Raw genomic sequence first — 17,034 nt, forward strand, 5'->3', positions numbered from 1 at the left:
GCCTGATGTAAGTCCTTGAAGCACTCAACTTTGGTCGCTGCATTGTAGTCCTGCTCTTCTGTCATCAGTTTAGGAATAGTATCCCAGTTTATCCATTCTGCTACATGGAAGGATGGGTGGAAAGTTGGATAAGGATGGATGGGAAGATGGGTAGGTGCTAGATCACATATTTTCCTCTCCACCTGGCTTGACATTTATGAAACAGCATAAAACTTCCAGCGAGGCAAAATATAAACTATGTTTACAGTGTGGTTGTATCATTGATTATGAAACAACTACTACTTTTCCCTATAGCAGCAGCAGCCACAGCAGCTCTGGCAATAAAGCCACCAGCTTGTAAATCTCCCGTGTACTCCTAACTTTCATTAAATTTAGTGGAGTGACAGTTACCACACTGCAAAATATAATATTTTCTTGGGATCTTATAACATATACCATACTCAAACGTGTTTATTGTGGAAAGTCAAGTCAGCTGTCACAGTAAATCTGATCTGAGGATTGATGGGGATTGTTGGTAATATCATAGCTGTCTCCAAAGTGCCTGCCTCCAGCTTTTATTCCTCTGCACTCCTGCTCGTTAGAGGGTATCAGTCACAATCACTGCAGGGGCAATTATAAAGGCAATATAGGAAATCTATGATCTTGTACATATTTCCTACAGGTGAGACATTCTTCACCTAAAGTATACTGGTTGTTGGTTGCTGCCAGTGCAGATGTTGATGTTGCCAGTGTGCCTGGATGATCAGAAGGTTGCACTCATCAGTAGACTTGGCCTACTGACAAAGCAAGCCTTTCTTTCTGAGAAGAATGCTCACTGAATCAAATGCTTTCATGTTCTATATTTTAAAAATATGTGTTGGTTACTTGCTACCATTCCTGTATCATAGCGTCATAAGAGAGCAAAAGAACATCTAAATTCTCCCATTAATCATCCACAAGGCGAAGCAGGTAAGTCCCACTGCTAGGTTTTGAAGCAAATTACTGATGGGTATAGTGTCAGATCTATGTTAAGGACCAATCAAGGCATAGAAAGAAACATGTGTTGGGACATCTTGCATATCTTGGGGAGCTTGCATCTCTCCATTCCAGTTTGTGCTATCCAAATAATTTGAAACATGTTGCTTCATGGTTATGATCCAAAGCACCATTGTAGAACATCAATCTATCATTGTTCTATCTATCTATCTATCTATCTATCTATCTATCTATCTATCTATCTATCTATCATCTATCTATCTATCTATCTATCTATCTATCATCTATCTATCTATCTATCATCTATCTATCTATCTATCTATCTATCTATCATCTATCTATCATCTATCTATCTATCTATCTATCATCTAACTATCTATCAATCATCTATCTATCTATCATCTATCTATCTATCATCTATCTATCTATCTATCTATCTATCTATCTATCTATCTCTATCTATCTATCTATCTATCTATCTATCTATCTATCATCTATCTATCTATCATCTATCATCTATCATCTATCTATCTATATCTATCTATCTATCTATCATCTATCATCTATCTATCTATCTATCTATATCTATCTATCATCTATCTCTATCTATCTATCTATCTAATCTATCTATCTATCTATCTATCTATCTATCTATCTATCTATCTATCATCTATCTATCATCTATCTATCATCTATCTATCTATCTATCTATCATCTATCTATCTATCTATCTATCTATCTATCATCTATCATCTATCATCTATCTATCCATATCTACCTACCATCTATCTGCAGCATCAACAGTACTAACAACGTACCCCATTATTCAAGACTTAGTTCAATTCCCCACATGTACAACTATAGGAAAGGTAACGGTAGGGATAAGGAAGACTCCCTATCTGAAACCTTGGAGAGCCACTGCCATTCAGTGTAGACAATGCTCAGTGTAATACAGCTCCCTGTGTTGTTTGAATCTTCAGCAACAGAGCTGGAAAAATAATGCCACCACCAGTCAAAGTAGACAGCACTGGTTTACATGAGCCAATGCTCTGGCACATTGTAAGGTAGATTCGTATTTTGCACTATCAATTTAAAATGCCTTATTTATTCACTTAGTGTTAAGACAATCTTTGGGAGGACCGATCTTTGAAAGGATGCACCACATGCAAACATCTAAAGTAGATAAATATTAGCTTTAAAAGGTTGGATCCATATGGTAACTCTTTGCTGATTGAAGGATCTTTAATCCAACAGAACTTTCTGTTTGCAGAGGACGGATCGAGGTGATCTCTTGCAGTTTTCATTCCAAATAGCTCCAGATCTTTGGAATACCCTTCAGAAAAGTTTGTGAAGTAGAAGATTACCTTGATCCCTTGATGAAAGGCCCTGCTGGATCAAATATATTTCCATCAATGGAGGGATATCAGCTGGATACAACTGATCAAATCCAATAATTTTCTACTTTATGTGGATGCATATGGTGTGTTCTTTAAGTATTTTTTCCAGACGTCAACTTGACATTAAGTGAATCAACAAAACATTTTAATTTACTCATGTAAAATGCAGTTGAGGGGTACCCAATGGCATTCAGAAGTGATTTGAAAGTAAATATAGTATATTTCAAACTGTTCCAAGAAAATGCCTTTGTTTTATGTACCTCTTCAAAATGCTTATTTTGCATCTTGTCTTTCCTCTGAAATTTCAAAGCTGTTAACAAATGCATGAGTATTTAAAGAACAGCAGCTTCAAAGACCTTGTTGAGATGAAAACATAAGACAAATAAAAGGAGACAAATCTAGAGATTAGCAGTGTGTGGTCTTAATTGTCAAGGTGATGCTGAATATAGACACACTTAATTGTTGTGTTTGCACAGTGCTGAATCATTGTCTCTTTGTGTTGTTTGTAATTTGCCTTCTACTGTAATTTATGAAACTTGCATCACTACCATTAAGGTGAATCCCTCTGAAGCTGCATCTGGCTTGCCGATTCCCTCTCTTCAAATTAGATTGATGTGCTGTTATGTATTCATTCGAATCTAATGACTTTCCCAGCGCCCCAGAGTAAAGAAAATGGGTTTCATTAATTTCCCTAATAGCATCACTGAAAGACATGTAATGTGTGAAACTAAAAAGTTCTTTTGTTTTTAATCTCTTAATGATCTCTTTTCCCTTTGTATGGAATAACCTTAGCTTTGGAATGTAAATGTCCTGATGGATTTGTTGAGGAGACGAGATTTCAACCATATTGGGAGAAATGTTTCACGATATCTTTATGTTCTCTCTTGATGTTTATTCTGCTGTTCTGGCCATTTATTTTTTGTTCCATAAATTCAAATTATATTGTTTTATTTCTCTTCTCCTGTCCCACTCTGTGAAAATGAAGCCCAACTGGGTTGAACTGTGTCTTCTATACTGTCTTAAACTTGGGCCTGTCTTTGTATAAGATCAAGTATCTGAGCAATGTCCTCACAGCAAAACTTATTTTCATAGTATGCAAAAGTTTGGACACATTTGTCTTCAATGTCATATGCCATATTTTCTCAGCAAGCTATGAAAATAGAGAGTATTGATTATATCAGTAGGGTATATTCTGTGTTTTTTCACAGAACCCTTTCTTGGGCTCCCTTCAGGTTTATTGTGCTTTGTTGACTCAGTTAGAATTAATGTATCATATATTATATATAGAATTAATATATCATAGTAGGCCATGTGAATGTATTCACAATGTGGCCAAATGGCCAGCAATAGATGTTTCCCTTTTGTATGTAGGCACCGATTTCCTTGCTGGAATGCTCCATATAGAAAACTAGATACCAGGGAAATGGCCAGCACTACCTCTCTCTCTGACATGCTGGTCTTCTCAGTGTTATAATGTGGCAGCTAGGCTAGAGTGTTGAAGGGAGCTCTAACAACTGCACTGGCTGCCAGTTAATTTCTATGCTGAATTCAAAGTGTTTATGCTGACATTCAAAGCCCTGAGTGACATAAGGCCCAAATGTTTTTTTCCCTATCAACCTGCCCAAGTAATAAAATCAGCAGTGATTCTTCTGGTGGTTCCTGCATTAAATGAGGTGTGTGATACAGGAATTTCTCCTGGTAGTTCTATATCTATGGAATGGTGTCCTCAGGTGAGTTGCCTCAGCCTGACTTTCTATTCTATCAGACACTAGGTGGAGGTTTGCCTTTTTTGTCAGACTTTCAGAGTCTAATGTCAATGAGGCTGTTAATTTATTTGTGAGAATTGTTTTTTGTGATTACGTAGTGTATTTTATATCACATTGCAAAGCTCCCTGTCACCATTTCTGATGAAGGGCAATGTAGAAATCTCTTATTAAATAAATTATTCCATCATGTGAGCCTCACCTGCAGTCTGAAATGTTCATCCATGTGTGTGTGTGTGTGAGAGAGAGAGAGAGAGAGAGAGAGAGAGAGAGAGAATTGTGTGAGTTGGCCTGAAGGGTCAGATCAATGAGTATCTTATTAACTGTCTTCAAAATCTAATATAGAACTTTAGTTTAAGGAAAGGATAGTATAACTGTTGTTCTGCTATTTAAAGTAGTTGTGTGCCTGATCAATTTCTAAATGTGATTAGAATTTTGTGCAGTGCATCTTCATAAGGGGTAATAAAACCCACAGTTCAGTTATTTATATGCCCTTAGTTTTGTTCAGAAGAGGGGGAAGAGTTTCCATAACCTCTCTACTCTATTCCTCCCTGCAGCTTCTCTCTCTCTGGCCTCATCCACAGCATACCTTTGAAGCTCTTTTATGCTTATTTAATCGTCATGCCCTCTCCCCAAATCCCGAGAATTGTAACCTGTTAAGGATGCTGGGAATTGTAGCTCTTTCAGGGGTCTCCTAACTCTCAGAACCCTTAACAAGCTACAGTTTCCAGAGTTCTTCAAGGGAGGTATGACTCTTAACCATACTTGAAATGTATGCTTTGGAAGTGACACCACACATCTCTAATTCTCTTACAACGAATTGGAAATTCAGATGGCAGATTATTCATATAAAAACCCATAATTACATGAGAAATAGCCATACTAGTCTTTTAAGCACGTCAGAGCAGTAGTATCTCAGCAAGTGTGTTTGGGGGAAAGGGTTGCTCACAAGAAAGTTTAGTGTTTCCCACCTTGATATTTCATTTGATGAAATATCAAATACAGGTCATCAGCTCCATATTGAAGCCTGATCTAATGTTGTGCTGAAAAATGTAAAAGACCAGTATTTTGGGGACATAAAACCCATTGATGTTTGTGTACCTTCACACTGACATATTTTGTACTTTTTTATACATTGTTTTTCAAAAGAGACATTCAACTTACACCACAGTCATTGGCAGAACACTGATGATCAAATATCAATTCCTGTTAAAAACAGCTTGTTCAGCACTAAACATACACTGTCAATTATCAAATGCCTTTTGGGTATAAAATACTGAAATAACTCGTGGACATTTTAAAGCAAAATTTATACACGCACACAACGTCTCTAGAAAATTTTCCATGGAGCATTTGAATGGAAAGTTATCATCTCGATCAGTTCCCTACTAAAATTTGTTCAAGCTGGTGCTCCTCAAGCTTCAGAATTTAATATTTTCAAGAATAAGTTTCCTACAGAAAAGTATTTCTTTTATCAGCCACCGTTTGATTTGTGTGGACACAGAAGAATGAAACCTGGTTAGCAAGTCAGCTTAGGCTCATTTCATTTTTCAGCGACTTTGATTCCTCCAAGTGGTTGTGGTAATATAGCATGCAGATACAGATAATCATTTATGAACCCTGTTTCATATACACAGTATTTTAATCTCTGCCTTGCAGTACTTAGGTTCAGGAGAAGATTATTTCAATGAATAAAAACTGAGTGGATTATAAAAAGAGATAGAGATGATATAAATGATCTGCAATACATTTTATGGAAGACTTTCATTTTTCAATAAACCTTCAAGGGGGGGGGGGAACCATGCCTGTCTGTCAGGGGAAGGAATATATTATGGCAGCAGAGGAGATTTCAATAAGTCCAGTCATTCACAAAAGTATTATTCAGACATTTATGACTGGAAGAAAATGTTCCTTGTCAAAATAAACAACAATATGTTTACCAGGATTCTTCTATGAGGATTGCTATAGAACAGGCAGAAAAATATTGTGAAACCAGCATTTATGAAGCAGTTCTATTGCCACCAAGAGAAAATGCAATGTGCTTAAATTAATGTTGAACTTTAAACGACTTCAGCACTTGAGATAAGAGAGGGAGGAAAGCGTTCAGCTCCATCTCTGCTGCGGCATCTTCCAGGTCAGTTCTCCTCTTTTGTCTGTCATCCTTTTTGGGAAATGTATCTGTGACACTTGCTATTTGTTAACGGTAACACTTTGTAAGATTTTAAGCAGTTTAATTCCTTTAACAAGATGGAAAGAGGAGATAATTGTTCAAATGCAAATCCACTGGGAGAGAGGCTTATGTTTACCAGCTGCCTATACAAGCTGAAGGACTGCTTCATTGTTCTGTTTTAACCTAGTATTTATTTTTTGTTCTTGTGGCACTAAGTGGCACTTGCAAGGAAATATCATAATGTATATCCCCAGCACCCAAGGGGTGCCCAAACTTTTTCCAAAGAGGGCCAGATTTGATGAAGTGAACGTGCGTGAGGGCCGACCAAAGTTGTTGAGCTATTTTTTTTTTCTCTCAGCAAGCTATGAAAATAGAGAGGATTTTATCCCAGGGCATATACTGCCATAGGAGGCAGATTAAATTGACCAGTGGGCTGGATTGGGCCCCCAAAATGGACTTTGGACATGCCTGCGAGGCATAATAAGAGGGAAGGTTTCAGAAGTGGGTAAGGGAAAGGGGCATTTTTTTCTGATTCCCTCACCCTGGGACCCTCCTCTGTTGAACTAAAAGGATCATGTAGCAGGTTGTGTGGAGACTGGTTGTGTGGAAACTGAAATGCTACAGTCACCGTAATCAACAGTAGTCAAAACTGGTCTGGGTGGGAAAAGAGTCCAATATAAGGCAGCTTCCTACAAACCTTTAGTGCAGTGGTAGGGAACCTGTTTTCCAGATCTAAACTCCCATCATCCTTGCAATATCTGGAGGGCCACAGCTCCCCCCCCCCCCTCGCTTCAGTGCTAAAAAGCTGCTAGCCCCAAATCTGATCATGTTATCACTATATTGTCAGCTTTTGGGGAGTGGGGTAGAAAGGAGGGATATGTGTGTGTTTTATTTCCCTTTTCTCCTGAAATACAATGTATACTTTAGAGAGGAGATTAAAAAAAAAATCTTACTGCATGCAAATCTGAATTCCCCTAGCCAGGATACTGTCTTGGTGTAAGCTGTTAGGAGGTCTCAGCAGGCTTACTCCCTCACCTCCATATCCTCCCCCACTCCCAATCCACACCTCTGCATTCTGTGTCTTCACAGATTCTTGTCAAACCTGAGGAAACACTGGCACATTTTAGGAGTGAGCACCAACCATCCAAAATTGCATATATCCAAAAGATCAGCCTCCAAAAAACAAACAAACAGACAAACAAACAAACAAAAACGACTGGAAAAATGGCTAATATAACACCAATTTTTAATAAGAGATCCAGGGGGGATTCTGGGAATTATAGGGTTGATTAGCTGATAGTCCTTCTCTTTCATAATACTATGATATTATGTGAATAGCCCATGAAACCAAATGTTGTAGGATTAGGGACAGACAAAAGAAAGTACTTCTTCACACAGTGCATAGTTAAACTATGGAATGAAGCAAAACCACAAGACACAACTCCACATAATTAATTTGTATGCTGCCCTTTCTTCACAGAGCTAAGGACAATATATGTAGGTTTATCCCATTTTATATTCACAACGGTCTTGCAAAAATAGATTAGGAGAGACAACAAGGATGTTCACTTCAGCCGCCAAGCTCTTTCTTCCATAAGTTATTATCTACATCAAAAAGCATTTTGCTCATAAGTGTGTTTGTGTGTGTTTGCATGTGTATAGCCTGTCTGCAATGCTTTCACTTCTCATTTTGAAAATATGCCAGAGCATTATATGTAATAACATGGATAAATATTCTTGGCAGTCAACATGCTGTCACTCAGATCCTGGTTTTATTGCACTGGGTTTTGAGAAAATGTTCATGACCTTATTTGATGCTCTTACATCTTATGAGTTGAAATTTGTCCTAGTAGTGCTGCCATTCCCAGAGGAAGCTCAGGAAGGTTCTCCTTTACTGAAATTGGCATCAAGGACCATAATCTAATCACACTTTAGCTCTTTATGTTATTAATACTCTCATTCAGGTGATTGGTATTTATATTCAAATGCACTCTATAATCTCTGTAGATCGTTTTAGTGTTTAGGAGATTACAACCATATTGGAAGCATCAAATTTCATGGGTACCATTGACTTGCAGACTGCCTTAGTACACACATCCCTTAGGTGATTTTTTTAAAAAAGTCTTCATTTTTAACATTTCTAGCTAATTGGCATACAAAAAAGGAGGGAAGAGTTCTGATTCAGGTGGAGAGATCTTTCACTAATGTAGTTCTTTCCTTTCCTTTCTTCACACCTCTATATTCTCTTTGTGGTGTACGAAGAAGTGGACAAGGTGTCAGGTGCCGAAAACAAGGATCTGTTGAATGTGACTAGAATATTATTCCTTCGTGACCTTGGCTTCATCTGCTTTTAGAACATCCTCTTCCTGACTGCACTTGAATGAAGCTCAAAGAAACTTGAGCTTTTCAGTCCAGAATTGAAACAAGCCATCCATCAAGACATGTGAGGATATTATTAATACAGGTCATGATGGCCAGAACCACTCAATCAACCTCCCAAGAGTGAAATATTCCCGACTCCTTACTGCAGTTGAATGTCGTAAGCAAGCAAGTTCTGTGTGTATGTGCAGGAAGGCATCCTCTCCCACTTGCAGCCAACTAGCATGAACAGAGAACTGGAACGGTGAAGTGCAGATTCAAGTACAGTGGTACCTCGGTTTACAAACTTAATACGTTCCAGAAGTCCGTTCTTAAACTGAAACCGTTCTTAAACCGAGGTGCGCTTTTCCTTATGAGGCCTCCCACCACCGGTGCCTTTCCACCATTCAGATTCCATTCTTAGACCCAGGTAAAGTTCGCAAACCGGGACACTACTTCTGGTTTTGTGGAAATCGTAAACAGGACTGTTCTTAAACCGAGGTACCACTGTATAGGCTTATTTACCAAATGTCATTTCACACACATAAGTGTTAGTCGCATATAGGTTTGTTTGTTTGTTTTAAATATATTGCTAGAAATAGCGAACCTGTACAGTGGTACCTCAGGTTAAGTACTTAATTCGTTCCGGAGGTCCGTTCTTAACCTGAAACTGTTCTTAACCTGAAGCACCACTTAAGCTTATGGGGCCTCCTGCTGCTGCCGCACCACCGGAGTCTGATTTCTGTTCTCATCCTGAAGCGAAGTTCTTAACCTGAAGCACTATTTCTGGGTTAGCGGAGTCTGTAATCTGAAGCATATGTAAACTGAAGCGTATGTAACCCGAGGTACCACTGTAGTAGGAATCAGGGACAGCCTACTTACTATGCAATATCTAGACCACCAATCCACAAACTGAAATATAGCCAGCACTTTTTTTCAGCCAGCACTCACCGGAACTCAGTTCCAGCACCTCTCAGGTGGGTACCATTGCCATTATAAGAGAACAAGGAATGTGTTCATGGTGCATTCTGGCACCTCTTTTTCTAGAAAAATAGCACTACACATAGCTATCCTTCAGCTGTGGTTTTCCCAGTCTTACTTGGAGATGGGACATGGGATCTTTTGCATGCAGGCTTTCAAGCTGTCCTCTGATGTTTATTTATTGTGTGTATGTACTTGTGAAGGCTACTTTTATTCTCCACATGGGTAGAGTGCTCATACATGAAGGGATTCCCACAGGGCTCAACAATCTCTCTTTTCTTTTCTTTCCCTCATCTTCAGTGCCTATGCATGACTTTTTATGCAGATGACACTGGATTCAACCAATCAATTACTTATGATACACATCCCATATAGCTATCTGAGCCTTTCCTTTGACTTAGACTTGTCATTTGTGTCCCATCAGCACAAAGACCTACCATCACTTGGGCTGCCATTACCTGGGGTCAGTGTGTGTGTGTGTGTGTGTGTGTGTGCGCACGCGCACGTGCGCTCCTGTGTGGAGATAACAAGGACTGGAAGATATCTATGTTGAATCTTATCCCAATATGGAACTTATCCCTCGAATTAGTTATTGTTGTTTAGTTGTTTAGTCATGTCTGACTCTTTGTGACCCCATGGACCAGAGCACTCCAGGCACTTCTGTCTTCCACTGCCTCCTGCAGTTTGGTCAAGCTCATGCTGGTAACACTGTCCAACCATCTCGTCCTCTGTTGTCCCCTTCTCCTTGTGCCCTCCATCTTTCCCAACATCAGGGTCTTTTCCAGGGAGTCTTCTCTTCTCATGAGGTGGCCAAAGTATTGGAGCCTCAAACTAGTTAACTACCACCTAATCACTACCTGGGACGCGGGTGGCACTGTGGGTAAAACCTCAGCGCCTAGGACTTGCTGATCGCATGGTCGGTGGTTCGAATCCCTGCGGCGGGGTAAGCTCCCATCGTTCAGTCCCAGCTCCTGCCCACCTAGCAGTTCGAAAGCACCCTTAAGTGCAAGTAGATAAATAGGTACCGCTTTATAGCGGGAAGTTAAACAGCATTTCCGTGGGCTGCGCTGGTGCTGGCTCGCCGGAGCAGCTTCGTCACGCTGGCCACGTGACCTGGAAGTGTCTTCGGACAGCGCTGGCTCCCGGCCTCTAGAGTGAGATGAGCGCACAACCCTAGAGTCTGTCAAGACTGGCCCATACGGGCAGGGGTACCTTTACCTTTAATCACTACCTACGATGACAAGTTTAAATATCTGTTGGGGTTTTTCTTTTTGTTGATTTCCCCCACAGTATTTTACTGTAATGAGCTCTATAAGGTTGCTGCTCCAGCTCCCTCTTGCCAGGAGGATGGCAGGTGTGCTTGGAAGATTTTATTTCCCGAAATGTGTGATTGATTGTCTCCTGATATTTTCTAAATATCAGAAATCTCATTGCATTCCTATTCTTCAACTTGCACACTTCACACAATCTGTGGGACACTCCTTCAATAAGAAAGGTTCCTATACATGAGAAAGTACAGGTCCCTCTAAGCACAAAACCACTGTGCTGAGCTCAGGTACTCTGCAAGGAGTGTGCAGCACTTGGCACCACAATTCAAAGTGTTGGTGCTGACCTTTAAAGCCCTAAACGGCCTCGGTCCAGTATATCTGAAGGAGCGTCTCCACCCCCATTGTTCTGCCCGGACACTGAAGTCCAGCACTGAGGGCCTTCTGGTGGTTTCCTCACTGCAAGAAGCCAAGTTACAAGGAACCAGGCAGAGGGCCTTCTTGGTAGTGGCGCCCTACCTGTGGAACGCCCTCCCACCAGATGTCAAAGAGAACAACAACTACCAGACTTTTAGAAGACATCTGAAGGCTTTTAGGGAAGCTTTTAATGTTTGATGTATCACAGTATTTTAATATTTTTTTGGAAGCTGCCCAGAGTGGCTGGGGAAGCCCAGCCAGATGGGCGGGGTATAAATAAATAATAATAATAAATTGTTGTTGTTGTTGTTGTTGTTGTTTTGCTTTAAGTGAATGAAGAGCACACCAAACTAAGACATGACAGATCTGTCAGTTTCAGTTTCTAGCTTTTTAGTGCACATTTTCCCCAATATACAATTTTTTACAAGCAATTTCCTTTAACGTAATGCATTTTTGTATGTTGCTTTAACTATTGTGTGCATTTTTATGCACATTTTCCCTTAACATGTGCATTTTGTACATATTACATGGTTGGAGAACAACATTGCAATAGATAAGTGCCAATTTTGAAAAATGGCTGAGGTTTTTGGAAAGAGCAAGTTGGATTCACCTTTAAATGTGAACAGAATCTAATCTCCCCACCCTACCCCCATTCCTAGGTTCACGGGAGGAAAATAGCATTTCTGCATGCGCTGTCTTCTTCAGACTTTCCACAAGGGTTGATGTATCATGCAGTCACTCATCCAGGCAGCGCTGTGAAGAGGCACTAAGGTGGGTGGGGAAAGGAAAGTACTTCTTGCTAATCCAGCTCTTGAGATAAGGAAGTTCAGACCCAATAAGTGCATCCTGACATTTTGAAACACGACCATTACCCTCCCTGGCTATGTCATCTGTATCTAAGGCACTCATCTTAAGAAGGTTGGGAAAGATTCAGCTTTTATATGGGTGCCAGATTCCCCCACCTACTCTTCTGCATCCTCTTTCCTCAAGGATACTTCACATGTAATGGCTTTTGCAGCATGAAGGGTTTTTCCCCCCTCTCCCTCAGTGCAAGGAAAAAGAAAAATATTGCATCATGAGTAAAGCAGCCCTCAGGGAAAGAGATGGGAAAGTATGGAAGCAGAGCTAGTCATGGCTAGTGAATGAGATACTCATCATAAGTAAAACTTACCATGGACGATCTAGACAAACATTAGTAAAAAGAGAAAGCATGTGTCAACACCTCAGTCTTTACTGTCTGTTACATTCCTTTTTTTGCTTTGTAATTATGTAAGTCTACATTCTTTCCGTTGTAGTATTTGATTTATCCTTAGGTTTGCTAAATTGTTGGGTTGTTTTTTCTTTCTTTGAATCTATTGATGTTTCATAGGTTTCATAAGAGGCTCACAGATTCCATGGGAGTTACTAAATGGATCCAAATCAGCCTTGAGATTATTTATTTATTTATTTATTTATTTTTATTATCTATAAACCATTAAATAATTTTTGGATTCTTTATAAGCATTCTAAGCATATGATGACAACTAGTGTGAAGCAGTGGCTAGATTGCTCGTCTGGGGCTTGGGAGACTGGGCTCAATTGCTCACTCATCTTGCTAGGTGACTTTGGGCCAGCCAGTGTCTCTCAGCCCAGTCTACCTCCTAGAGTTGCCATGAGGCTCAAATGGGGAAGGGAAGAGGACCATGTATACTACCTTGAGCTCCATGGAGGAAGAGTGGGATATAATAATAATAATAAATGATAATATGAAATAAAATGTGTTTATTTGCTTTTTAGAATTGCCGCTTCTCTCCCATTAGTAGCTAATGGCACAAAAATACAACAATAATGTATTGAAATAGAATACTATAAAAACATATTAAAACAGTATGATAATAAAGAAGCATTCAGAATACATAAAGGAAATCAAGAAAGGAACTATTTTAAAGGACCATAGAGACAAGACCACTATTGTTTCCAGAGTACCAGGCATAACATTGTGTATGTTTTCACTTTTAGCCTGCTGTCATACCACATCAGTGATTAAACATATGACCTATGTGTGGCCCAGTGGGCAAATAGAAACCTTTGTAGGCTAGTACAAATGTATGTGTTACACTATAGTGTGACAATGAGACTGGGACCCAGGAGTTAGTTTTTATGTATAGTGCATGCAATATATAGCTTACTTCTTCCTGTTCTTCACCAGGAAGAACCTGGTTCCATCAGATTCCATCTACTGATCTTGAGGTACCTTCTTTTTTGTGTTTGTCAAAATGACAATGAAAACAATATTCATAGCTTTGGCGATTAGAGATGGAAATGGTTGAAATGAGGGAGGCTTTCTTCTTCCTTTTCACTCAGAATGGCTGACCTTTCAAATGTCCTACTGAGTTCTGCCATTCACTTCTGAAGGAGAAAAACTAAATCTACTGCAAAACAATTTCACTAGAAAGGAGGTGGGGGGAAGCAATTCAGAGAATGTGGAATGGTTTCATTTCCAAATGACCAGCCCTGTTTAAATGGATGCATGCATTACAGAGCAATTTACATCTGATGTTGTATAATGACACAAAATTAGTCTTGACTTCGATTCGGCTAGCTTCCTCTTCCCTTGTTCTCATTATCATCATGCTGAATACCTTTTTTATAGCATTTTTCAACCATGTGTGATGGAGTACTTTGCATTAGAACGACCATTGATTATTGTACAGCATTTGAGATTGGAAAACAAAAGTTATTTAGGATGAACTCTCAGAAAACATAAAGAAAAGAAAGGAGATTTCCCACCATTGTTTTGACTATTTATTGTAACAAAAATAATAATACCCACACTGAAAAGTTCGGCAGTGACCTATGTTACTTGCTTTTATGCATCGGCAAGCCTGATCTGATGTTCTATTTAATGGTGAACATTACAATGATTATGAAAATTTACTATAGTTAGAAAAAGAAGGAAAGTGTGTGTCATGGCATTATAAGCAAAGGGAACACCCACATCCAAATCAATAATAATGTGAAATTGTATATATTTATAATACAATACCAACAGCCTTTTCAGGAAGTGGGCCAATGAAATCTGCTGCAAGATTTTAGCCATTGGATGGGCAGGTGGAACAGTGTTGCTTGCATGGATTCTCAGTGGGGCGGTCACTCCTTGTAACTCAGAGGGGAAGGGGGGAGGCAACAGCGAGGTTGGTGCAGTGTGAGTGCAGCAGCAGAAACATCAAATTGCTGCCACTACACTTGCACTGGGCCAACCTCCTTGCTGTCTCATTGCTCCTATTCTCAGTTCCCAGCAGCACCCCAGATAAAGCAGTGCCACTCTGTTGGTTACTACTGAATATAAGGTTCTAAAGCAGCTAGAAAGGGGCTGCATACTTGTGTAAGAAAATATAACTAGAGGGGCTAGCTCTGAAGTAAAGCTCTGAAAGGAACAATGGAGGAAGTCTGTTATTGCCTTCAAGGCCAGACACCTATGATTGGCCACAGTGGAAAACAGAATGTTGGGTGAGATGGACCTTTCATCTGATCCAGCATGGTTCTTCTGATGTTAGGCCATGGCTTAAAATGCAACTTCCAAAGAAAATGCGACTTTTGCCTTAGTATTCACATTACTCCAGCAATGGTCTAGTTCAGGCATCCCCAAACATGGCCCTCCAGCTGTTTTGGGACTACAATTCCCATCATCCCTGACCACTGGTCCTGTTAGCTAGGGATGATGAGAGTTGTAGTCCCAAAACAGCTGGAGCCAGTGTGGTGTAGTGGTTAAGAGCAGTAGACTTGTAATCTGGTGAACCGGGTTCGTGTCTCCACTCCTCCACATGCAGCTGCTGGGTGGCCTTGGGCCAGTCACACTTCTCTGAAGTCTCTCAGCCCCACTCACCTCACAGAGTGTTTGTTGTGGGGGAGGAAGGGAAAGGAGAATGTTAGCTGCTTTGAGACTTCTTCGGGTAGTGATAAAGCGGGATATCAAATCCAAACTCTTCTTCTTCTTCTTCTTCTTCTGGAGGGCCACATTTGGGGGTGCCTGGTCTAGTTGGTCTAGCCTTAATGATCTTATATGCCTGTCTACTCTTTAAATAGTAATGTGTGTTACTTGTTTTGTTGTTAATGTTTCTTTGTGAGGCAGCTCTTCCCATTTATCCCGCTAAGCAGTGCCTTGGGATTCTTTCCACAAAGCTCTGCCCTTACAGGGAACACTTTGCTTCCTCAGTGGTTGAGCTGCTAGAGTGCTATTCAGGATCTAGGCTGCCACAGCTGTTTCATTTTTTTTTTATAATAATATTTATTGAAATTTCAAAAAATTACAAAATTACAAAAAATTACAAAGATAAAGAAAAAGAAAACAGAAAATACAAAATACAGAAAAATAAAAACAATTTAAAACAAGTCAATCTTTCCATATCTTATCTTTCATTTGCTTGTTTCCTTGACCTCCTCACACCTCCCTTTTTTGTATTCTAGTTCAATTAGTTAATTCAGCAAATTCTTTCCATCTTTGTTTTTATCTTAATAATTTATCTTAATACATTGTAACTTTACATTCTCACCTGTTAACAATCCATTTTTACTTAATCCTTTGTAACATTACTGCTAAAACCACATAACTTCATTCCACCATCCTTCTAACATTCCTTAATTTTACAATGTTTCTGTAGATAGTCTTTAAATTTCTTCCAACCTTCTTCTACCGACTCTTCTTCCTGGTCTCGGATTCTGCCAGTCATTTCCGCCACTTCCATGTACTCTCATCTGCCATTCTTCCCGGGTGGGTAAATCTTGTGTCTTCCAATACTTTGCGATAAGTATTCTTGCTGCTGTTGTAGCATACATTAAAAAATTTCTATCCTTCTTTAACACCGATTGGCCGACCATGCCCAGGAGAAAGGCCTCTGGTTTCTTCAGAAAGGTATATTTAAATACCCTTTTCATTTCATTATAGATCATCTCCCAGAAAGCCTTAATCCTTGGGCACGTCCACCAAAGGTGAAAGAATGTACCTTCAGTCTCTTTACATTTTCAGCATTTATTATCAGGCAAATGATATATTTTTGCAAGCTTGACTGGTGTCATGTACCACCTGTATATCATTTTCATTAAATTCTCTCTTAGGGCATTACATGCCGTAAATTTCATACCTGTGGTCCATAACTGTTCCCAGTCAGCCATCATTATGTTATGTCCAACGTCTTGTGACCAAATTCTTGAATCAGTTCCAATACTCTTTTGGTACTAGATTCTGGCTCCTGTAATGTCAATACTAGATCATCAGCAAATGCTTTCAATTTGTACTGTTTGGCTCCGACTTGTATACCTTTAACCAATTGGTCCCTTCTAATCATATTTAAAAGAACCTCCAGGACTGACATAAAAAGCAATGGGGAAATTGGGCAACCTTGTCGTGTTCCTTTCTCTATCTTAAATTCCTCCGTCACTACATTATTGACAATTAATTTAGCCTTTTGTTCTGAATATATTGCACCTATGCCATTTCCAAAACCTTGACCAACCCCTATCCCCTGTAAATTCTTCTTCATAAAGCTCCAGGAAATATTGTCAAAAGCTTTCTCCACAAATATAAAAACTGCTTTGGTATTAATATTCACTTGTAGTTTTTCTAAAATGTTAATTACATTTCTCGTATTATCAGACAAGTGTCTGCCCAGGAGAAGCCTGTTTGATCTTTATGTATCTCTTCTGCTAATACGTTTTTTAATCTTTTAGCC

The 17,034-nt window shown here is 39.5% G+C and overlaps 1 long non-coding RNA gene across 1 annotated transcript in view; it reads right to left on the bottom strand.

The window, feature by feature from the left end:
- Positions 1 to 9,165, bottom strand: part of LOC310825486 — a 632,470-nt gene extending 623,305 nt beyond the window's left edge. The window contains exon 1 of the long non-coding RNA XR_014555347.1: positions 8,972 to 9,165. This is a non-coding gene — a long non-coding RNA (uncharacterized lncRNA). The remainder of the gene's footprint in view (positions 1 to 8,971) is intronic.
- Between the last annotated feature and the right edge of the window lie 7,869 nt (positions 9,166 to 17,034).

The sequence above is a fragment of the Podarcis gaigeae genome, assembly GCF_964106915.1.
Source record: "Podarcis gaigeae genome assembly, chromosome: 1".
In the NCBI taxonomy this organism is placed as follows: Eukaryota; Metazoa; Chordata; class Lepidosauria; order Squamata; family Lacertidae; genus Podarcis; species Podarcis gaigeae.